The sequence below is a fragment of the Cynocephalus volans genome, chromosome 3 (genome assembly GCF_027409185.1).
Source record: "Cynocephalus volans isolate mCynVol1 chromosome 3, mCynVol1.pri, whole genome shotgun sequence".
In the NCBI taxonomy this organism is placed as follows: domain Eukaryota; kingdom Metazoa; phylum Chordata; class Mammalia; order Dermoptera; family Cynocephalidae; genus Cynocephalus; species Cynocephalus volans.
In genome coordinates this window covers 50,562,062-50,571,946 of record NC_084462.1, presented here as the reverse complement: position 1 = coordinate 50,571,946, position 9,885 = coordinate 50,562,062, and positions in this window count along the sequence as shown.

Genomic DNA, 9,885 nt, shown 5'->3' with positions numbered 1-9,885 from the left:
GGGTAAGGTACATCTGCTTACACCTGTTTTCAGAATGTGTCCAGCTAGAAGAAAAAGCCCAATCAACAACTGTTTCAAAATGAGGTCCCGTGTTTGATTTGAAAAAAATCAAATAAAAATTGTAAAGGTAGATTGAAATTTCACCACATGTCACATCCTCAAAAATAGATCAGGGCTGGTTTCATGGTATGATTTTTTAAATTGCGTGAATTTGTGCACCCAAAAAAAACCTGCCATTTTCATAATTTTTGTGTTTTGTTTCTGAATGATAAGAGAGAATGATAACGTACGTTCCACATTTCCACACATAACTGCAGCAAAGGAAATCTTTTATTCCCAATTCCCTGAAATGCATGTTCATTTTCTTTTTGAATACTGGTTTTTGAGGTGCCAGAGACTTCTCGATGTAAGAGTACTTAGAAATATTCTTCAAACTAAGGATTTTGGTGAGTGTAACTTAAAGATCTGGTAAGGGTTATCCTGCAGCAAATCGGTGGAATCATTTTCGTGTTTGTGCTCCACACTAACTTGTAATTTACCATCAAGATTCCCTTTGCTTCCTATTTTTAACTGACAAGTTGGTTATGGGTCTAAAGCAAATAACAGAGGGCTAAGCAAAAGAGTTAACATGGCTAATGGTCAGAAAGCATCACGGTGCCTAGCAGGGATCAGCTGAGTTAAGCCACTGCAGGACTTGAGTTCTGAAGATGTCTACAGTGGCCCTGAACTACCCCACAGGTACAGTCAACACACACACACAGCATCCACACTTTGCTTTAAAGCGAAATTGTTTAGAAACACTTAAAGTTTTTTCCATTTTTTTTTGGCAGCTGGCCGGTGCCAGGATGCAAACCCTTGGCCTTAGGGTTATAACACCACACTCTAATCAGCTGAGCTAACTGGCCATCCCTTTAAGTTTTTTAAAAATTAGATATTTACCTCCTTTAATCCCTCCATGTGCCTCTCAGAGTATGTGAACGAACAGCTGAGAAATATGTCCTGGAACACCTGATTAAAGGCACTGTGATGAGGACAGTCTGGCAAGGGTTTGTCTGGGGTTACTTTTTGTTGGTTGGCATGTTCAGGGGGAAACACTGGCCCTGCCTGCCTGTGTGTGCTTTCTCAACCCCATGCTCTTCCGACCCATGACTCGTTTCCTGGAAGATTTCATTCCTGCTCTGGCTGTACTGCCTGTTACAGCACTAAGGGAAAACAGCATCCTGGGATAACAGCACTCCTGGAATTTTCAGGAACTATATACCCACTCCATTGAGAAAGCATGAGAACTCTACTGAAATACAGGCCATCCTATTCATTTAGCACTCCAAAATGGCACTTTCGAGCCTTCTAAACCCATTCTTCATTTTGATAAACACAATAATATAACATGCTGTCATTTAAAGTTATTTGAAATCTAAAAATAAATTCAACCCCATAACTCAAAAACAACTGAGGCAACAGGACCCACACTGACTTGTTTTCAAACCCTACAGTAGAAAGAAGGAAACAAAATGTTTGATATTTGTAGACTATGAGTATGCACCAAGGTTCTAGAAGAACATCAACTATAAAATTGTTAGTACTAGTAAGAATTTAGGGAAGTGGTCAGATACATGATAAATACACCAAAATCTCCAAAATCAATACCTTTCCTATTCCAATAACTAGCAGAAAATATAGGGACAAAACTGCACTCACAAGAGTGTAGAAATAAATTCAGAATCAACGCTAATGAGAAATGTCCAAGATCTATATTAAAAACAAACTTTTTAAGGAGATTAATAGAAGAGTTAATATAGGGATATAACCTTGGATTCAAATATTGAATACATTAATGCCGTTAATGCTTTCAATTTTTAGATGAAATGCAATCCAAATTAAGTCCCAGTGGAAACTTTTTTTTTTAACTTGATAAAACTCTAGAAGGTGAAATTAAAAAGATGAGAAGAGTTAAGAGGTGTTTAAATAATATCAAGGAGGTACCTTCCCTATGAGATAGTTATTATTGTTGATACAGTAATTAAAATAGTGTGGGGCTGGTACAAGATTCTGCAGGCCAATCAATGACGCAAACCAGACAGTCTTGAAATCTGTTACATGTTTTAAGTTAAATCTGGGAAAAGAATCACCAGAAAGCAATGGTTAATGGTTGGATTACCTAGAAGTAAAATTGTAAAATGTGGCTAAATCGGGAAAAAAATCAAGTTTAGTCCCTCCCTTATACCATATGCCCCACAAAAATCCCAATGTATTAATTAAATGCAAAAAATGAATCCAAAAATATCTGTAAGAAAATATTGGTGTATATTAACTAAAGTCTGGATGAGCAAGGGCTTTCTGAACATGAGGTAAATGAAAGTGATCATAACAGAAGGGTTATTCAAAAACATATTTTAAATATCCTACATAAAATATAAAGGAAAATTATAAATTGGTTAAAAATATTTCAAGGAAATGAATAAAGAGTTAACGGGCTTAATATAGCAAATATTCTAACACGTCAATAAGGAAAACATCACAGGCATCAGAGAAACCCAGACCCACCATTCTTAGGAGAAATAGTAGCATGTAATTAAATTCGTGGGAAATGCTTAATTTCAAGGTTAATCAGAAAAGTGTAAACCAGCAAAATGAGACCATTTTTGCAGTTAATAATTAAAGGTTTTTACTATATTGACTGTTGATCAGGTAAAGTGGGGTGGCCATGGGGGAAAAGGGGATGTGTGAGTCTGGTCTCCTTCCAGAGAACCCGCCCCTGGGGAGCAGTGTTGACTGACAGCCTCAGCTACTGCCCTCCGGTGATCCCCAGCCAAAGCTGCCACAGGAACAGGGGCCTCACGCCAGCCCATTCCTGCCCTCACAGAATTCCTCTTGCAACAGACTGGTATAGGGAATCCTCATCCCCTCCCCAAAGTTTTCTTAGAATGACACTGCAGTTGGACACTCTTCTACCCAATCCTTTCCTCTCTTGCCGGCCCAGAGTCAGTCTGATGGCTCTCCTGCCTGCCCTGCATCTTTTGCTGTATCTTTCACTGGTATTTCCCCCTAAATTCATCTTATAGTGATAATGTGATAGTCATTCATGACACTTGATGTGATACAGGCACTCTCATACACTGCTGATGCGAGCGTAAGTAAACACAACCTTTCTGGAAATGATAAATAAATGAATTACAATCCTCCCTCATTCAATAGAATATTTGTGTGCTTTGGGAAGAGTCCTGACTAGGAAAATACTTGTGTTGATACCCTTAAGTGGATAAAGCGAGAGACAAAAATACATCAACAGTGTGACATAAATATAATAAACTGTCACATGTAATAGAAACATACACAGAAAAAAGATAAGCAGCAAAACCATCATATATATATATACAGGACAGCTATCTCCAAGGATGGAATTAGGAATGACTATTGATCTTCTCCTTATATTTTCCTGTATTTTTCATGTTCTCTGTAAAATGTATAAATTATTTCATAATCAGAAGATGTTGCTTTAAAACACAAGATTAAATCTAAGTCAAAACAAGAGGCAGCAACAGGATGACAGCCCAGCACAGACAGAAATAACTGCAATGAACTGGGAGAGAAAAGAAGGTCCCCAACCCAGCTGGACGGAAAGATTGCTATTTAGATGACAGGAGGGGCCATAACCACAAGGAGGACATGGATATACACAGGGCACGATCTGCATGGCCAATGAGAAGGGAGGTTTGTAAGAAAAGTAATAAATCCTGAGAGAGAGGTTCCAGTCAGAACAGCAGAGTCTTCTGTGCCGAACTGAATAGTCAGTAGAAACCACTAAATGTTCTTTGGCATAGCCAGTCCACACCGCTTTCTCGCTAACCAGCCAGAAGTACCTTGGATTTTAATGCCACACACACTCGAAACTCAATCAAGGGCGCCGGTCTAGGCAGCCTGGGCCCGTGGCAGACAGAAATGTGGCCGCAGCACCGTCCCCACCTTCCAATTCAAGCAAGACATGCTTCTGAAAAAGCTATTTTGAAGAGCCTATCCTATTTCCCTGGATTTATTTTTCTTCTCTCTTGCTTAATCTGCGTTTTTTTATTTTGAGGGTTTTTTTTGGGGGGGGGGTTGTTTGTTTTAGTTTTAAGAGCAGATGTTTGGGAAAGATTCCATTAGTTTAGTTTATGGGGTGGTCACGCATTCCAAAGACGTGACTCTGAAGACCTCGCACATGTAAGGATGCCCGTGTGTCGTTACATTGTGGGATGTGTAGTAACCCTAACAAATATCTCAAAGGTGGGGGGCCATGGCAAACAGTCCGCATAGATGCATATGCGGGTGCGTATTCCCTAACCTCTCAGGGAACTCTTGGCTACAAACACCCGTCACTCTCCACCATGTGGACAGGTGGGGCGGAGACCTGCCCCTCCCAATCAGTTCTCCTTGCTGCGACCTGGGAGGAAATCTGAGAGGAGAGTGGCTGGGGACATTTCCACTTCCCATCTTCTCATAGACGTGAGGCCTGCAGAGGCCTTTTCTAGCCCAACAATGAGCAAACCAACAAGTACAACACCACAATGGAACAGAAACCCTGACCCTGAAGAGTCAAAAGAAGAATGTACTTCTAGAAATTACCTCAGGCAAGGTTTCTTAGCCACATTGTAGCTGGTACCTTGGGCAAAGTATGACACCTGATCTTGTAAAGATGCTTCCATTTGGGAAAATAATAACAAAGCTCTGGAATGGCTCTGCTAAGAAGCTCTCCAGTGCTGCTGGGCCTCCTTGTTGCTCCTTTTTGACTCTTTTTTTTACTGATTGATTGATTGATTGATTGATTGATTTTTTATGTACATAACTTATTTTTTTTTAAATTTTATTTTGTCGATATACATTGTGGCTGATTATTGTTGCCCATCACCAAAACCTCCCTCCCTCCTCCCTCTCCCCCTCCCCCCCAACAATGTCCTTTCTGTTTGCTTGTCGTATCAAATACATCCTTTTTGACTCTTAAGGGTCCTGCAGAGCCCATCTCTTTGTCCCCATGCCTTTGCTTTTTACTCCTGTGTCTTTAACAAGCCACGCCTGTCACTCTTAGACTTAGACATAAAGGGTGTGAGACCATGAGACTGAAGTCCGCCCTCCCCTCCCCCCGAAGCACTGTTCTCTACCCCAAAAGGTCTTCCTAGGCCACTGTGGATCTGACCTAGCAGGAAGAGGCTACCAGATACTGGGACCTCCCACCACACCAGATGGCTGCCCTGCCTGCCTGTTGCAATCTCCCTCCCCCTGGGGTGGTGGGGAAGGAGGCCTGGGAAAGGGAAGGGAAAGCAGGAGTGAGGCAGGCCAGCCTCTCCTCTCTCCTTTCTTCCAAGCCACAGCAGGGTTATCTTCTGCCAGGCTGTGCATCTCAGAAGTTCACAGGGGTTCCAGGGAGGAAGAAAAGCCCTGGGCATGTGATTAACACTTCTATAGCTAACCACTGAATCCCTTTTAATTAAATTCCCAAAAGGTAGCTCTTCCTAGCCAGGTACTCTTGCAGAACCTGCTGCAAGAAGTGGTCAAGGCAGATAAAAAGGGTCAAGACTTTCTTTGGGATCTTCTTCCCCACCCCCATTCTGGGCTTCACCCTCACTCTGCATAATTCCAGGATTAGTTGGCATCAGCTGAGACATTCTGATAGAATCACTCAGAATTTTTTTTTAGCCAGGACCACAGTAAGAAACACATCTTCTGTGGTTACCCATTAGACCTTTTGGTGTACCTAAAGATGAAACATAAGTTTCACAAAACAATACCTCCCTTACTGTGTGCCAGGCTCTGATATTTTCTATTCTACTGTTATTTTAACATTGTGCAAGACCCACTGAATTATCTCACAAGCCACCATTGGGTGGCAATTGGCAGTTTAAAAAGCACTGCCATGGAAGGTGGGTGGTGTCCCAGGGACTCCAGCAGCCTCATCTGAGGTGTTAAAGAGAAATGCTCAGAATTAAGACATGTGCATGATCACCCTGACTTCCTTCCATTTCTCTGGGGAATCATAGTAAACACCCAGGACTCTGGGAGGGCTGCCAGGGAAGAAGCAGCTGACACTGCAAAATTTGCTACTGGGACTTGGACCCTTAAAAAGGCACATGTTGAATGGTCTCAGCAGAGTCCATATTACGGATTTCATTCCAGAATCTCACCCATGTTTCTCCAGCGCCCACCCCTGCATACTTCCTGTCACTTTTTAGGTTGAAGAGAAAAAAATCTCATGGCCCCTGGGTGGAGATGGGGGAGGGGAGCAGTGCCAGTGAGAAAGACATGAGGAGAGGGGGGAATTTCCGAGGGAACCTTCTAGGAGGTGAGAGTCTAGGTGACTTTCTCATCCTACATCCAGGTCCAAAGCCAATTTGCACTGTAGAGCTGTGTCTTCTAAGGCTTTCCTGTGCACTTCTTCCTCCTTCCTGCTGAGGAAACACTTTTTACCCCATGGGACAATTGCTCAAGGAATCCTAGGCTCCCACACAGACCCTGAGTTTCAAGTAGAAGCGAGCTTATCACCCATATCCTGAATGATTGGAGTTTAGTGGCAGTTGGGAGTCCTTTCAATTCCAGCTTGAAGAGGATGAGCCTGAGCTCGTCTGACACCTTTTTTGACACAAGATATAGATGGTGCCCCTCCCTGTCCCGTCCTTTATCTGGGCAAGAAGCACTGTCTGGAAGGCCCCTAGGCGGGTGAGGCAGGAAAGGTAGGTGAGAGGCCCAAAGCCCTTCCACAAGCCTAGCTTTCCTTGCTTTCCGGACTCCCCATCTCTTTGGGAAGCTGTTGTCTTATACACTGAGCTGAGTGTTTCCAGGAACATGCTCGCCAGCCTCCAGCAGCATCCCTCAGGTGGCCAACACCCTGGCATTGCCCAGACAGTCCAAGGCCATCAGGCACAGCCCATTAGGGCTTAACCCAGCTATGTCTGTGTGCACTGTTGTGAGTGAAGTGGGAGCCCTTCCTTCTGTCATTCTCTCCTCTTGCCAAGTCTCCTCTTCTGCTCCTAGCCACCAGGGATTTTACCAATCACTATCATCCAAAGGTTATATTCAACTACGTCCCTGGCTCAAGTCACTGCAGAGTCTCCCAAGCTCTCACACAGCGCCATTGTCTACAAACATGATGCTCACTGCCCCGTGCCCCAGCCTAAGGAAGTAACAAAAGACAAGACAAATTCCAAACACTCCAGGAGCATGCAGTGTCACTTGGAGGACATGATTAATATTGCAAAAATGTATGCAATAATCCAAACAGTGAATAAGCACCTACAGTGGCCAAAACAGGAGTCTACGGAGTGAGATGGCTGGTGTGGTCTGCACGGGGAGGTGAAGTGATAGGAATATGCAAGTCCAAGAACCGTTGGAGGTACCACCAAGCCAGGATTGGAGAGGAGTTGTGTAAATAAACATATTGGCGGGGAGTGGGGGGCATGAAGAAGCTAGGACAGCCAAGCTAAGGAGAAAGACTGTTCACGAGATAGGCAATGAGAATGCAGGAAAGCCTTCTAAAGTCAACTGCAGGTTTAGGTTTCTCCAGAATCACAAAAACAATTATCTTTCTAGAAATGCAACCACAGCCAGCTAGCAGCAGCAGTTATGATTCAAGTGGTGATTGTGGTTTCTGGGGATCCTGTGATATCATCAGTGATGTGGCACCATTCTGTGAGCCCTAGGATGACAAAAGCATGGAGGTGGCACAATCCTGTCCTCCCAGGGTCACAAAGAATGGGCTTCCTCATGTAGGAAGCTTCTCTGGATTTATTTTCTCCCTCCTCTGCATCATCATTTTTATCAAGTGGCAAAGAGTGTGTTGAAAGAAGAGACTCTTCCTGTTTTCCTCCCATAGACCAATGCTTAGTGTTCCTCTGTGCCCTACATCAGAAAATGACCTTAGACATGTCATTTCCCTCCCAACAGGGCAGGGAGCACATCAAGCAGGAAAATCAGTGCTTGTACTGGCTTGGCCATTGGATGAGGAGACACCTAAGAACTCTCCCTAATCCAAGATCAGTAAGTCTCTCTACTGCCACCAAACGCATCCTGCATTGACAAGTTTGATAGGTGTGTGGCTGATGAGCTGCTACCCCATCCCCCAGTCATGACATTAGGTGCGGCCATGTGACTCTGTTCTTTCCATTGTGAGAAGTAGGGGTGCATGCCACTTCCACGTAGCCATGAAACCTCCCAGATGTCCTCCTCTATGTTCTTTCCCATGTCCCATGAGCTGGAATGACGATGACAGTGATAACGACCTTGGAAGCCAGTTGTTGAATATGGCAAAGCCACTCTCAGCCTGGTCTCTGAGACCATGCAGAGAGCAGAACTTCCTCCCCCACCCCCACTCCAACAATGGAGCATCTGCCCTGGACTATTATGTGAGAAAGAAAGAAATATGTATTGTGCTTGAGCCCTTACATTTTGGGTCTATTTGTGACAGCAGTTTGGCCTAGCCTCACATAATTCAAAGACCTGAGTTTTCCTGTATCAATTAGCTGAATGACTAGATACCCAGTGACTTACAATTCTGGGTATTAACCTAGGAAAAGAGAGAAGTAGGTGGAAATTTAAATGAAGAGTTACACATTCGTAAGTTTGCTCTAAAATCCTTTGGAGGTGTTAGCTTCTGCTAGGTGTATCTCCATTTGAATTTGAAGGCACATTTGGAAATTCATTCTAAGGAGGTATCTAATAGAGGATTGTTCTTCATTCAACAAACACCTCCAGAGAGTCTGCCTGGTAGACACTCTGGAAGGAGAACTGGATACAAAATTGAAGATAAACCCAGTCCTTGCCCTAATGAATATGCCATACGGTAAAGAGAAAAGTAACAACAGTTTATTGCAGGACACTGCTCAGCCATGTGTCAGCTCTGCGTATACTTTGTTTGACTCTGAGTGAATTTGCTAACAGAAGCACACTGAGCTCAGAGAAAGGCTTCAGGATGCTCAAGACATCCCGCCACAGTATCTTCTGGATACATTCATTTCCACATTACATGGTGGTTACCAGAGAGGCAGGTGTATGTTTCGAGTGACCTCTCAGAATCAATGGTACTTTTTAGTGGACTTCAGAAAAGCAATCCAGTGTAGTAACCAAACTTGTTCTTGCCTGCCAAGCTCCTTGGAGAACACTGTCACGATGCTATTGTGGTGTATGAAAGAGAAAAACCAACGGGTTCTGGAAGGAGAGATGGTGCTTTTCTTCTACGTTTAGAATTCTTCTTCTAGAAGGGAATTGGGTCTTAGGAAGAAAACTACTGTCGTCGGCATAGCACCATCCATGACCCTAAGAAATGCCAGGGGGTACCTGGGCTGGGCAAAGATACTTCCCCTCAATCAGCTGCCAAGACGTCCTCTTGAACCCTCTAGGATGCTTCAAGAGCTTACACTTTAAAATACACGTAAAGTGTGCGTTGACACGTTACACACCACAGAACCTGATATATATAGCCTCTCCCCAACTCCTGTTAAAATACCCAAAAATATGCCCAAACCTGGAAGACCCTCACTAACTGCTATATTCATGGTGGTAGGTGTGGAAGCAGGTCCCTTGACACATGCGAGCTGCCCTCCTGTCTGGAAAAGGACCTCTTGCCTCAAGGAAGGCACAAAATCACCGGTGCCTCACCCATCTGCCCCTAATTCTGGGACACAGGAACTTTACCAGGCCTGAGGCAGCCCCTCACTGCTCACCGGAAACTGTTTTCTGTGGGGGAGAAGGGATGGTGCCCCAGCAACCTTGGAAAGCTGATCTAGACCTGAGGACTAGAAAGGAACACACTGGCAGCCTTCTCCCTTCGCACCCCCTAAAGTTCTAATCCTAACCACCCCTACCTTCTGGGGAGGTGAGAACTCACCAACTTGGTGTCTGCGAAGCCCTTGACCCTGCTGA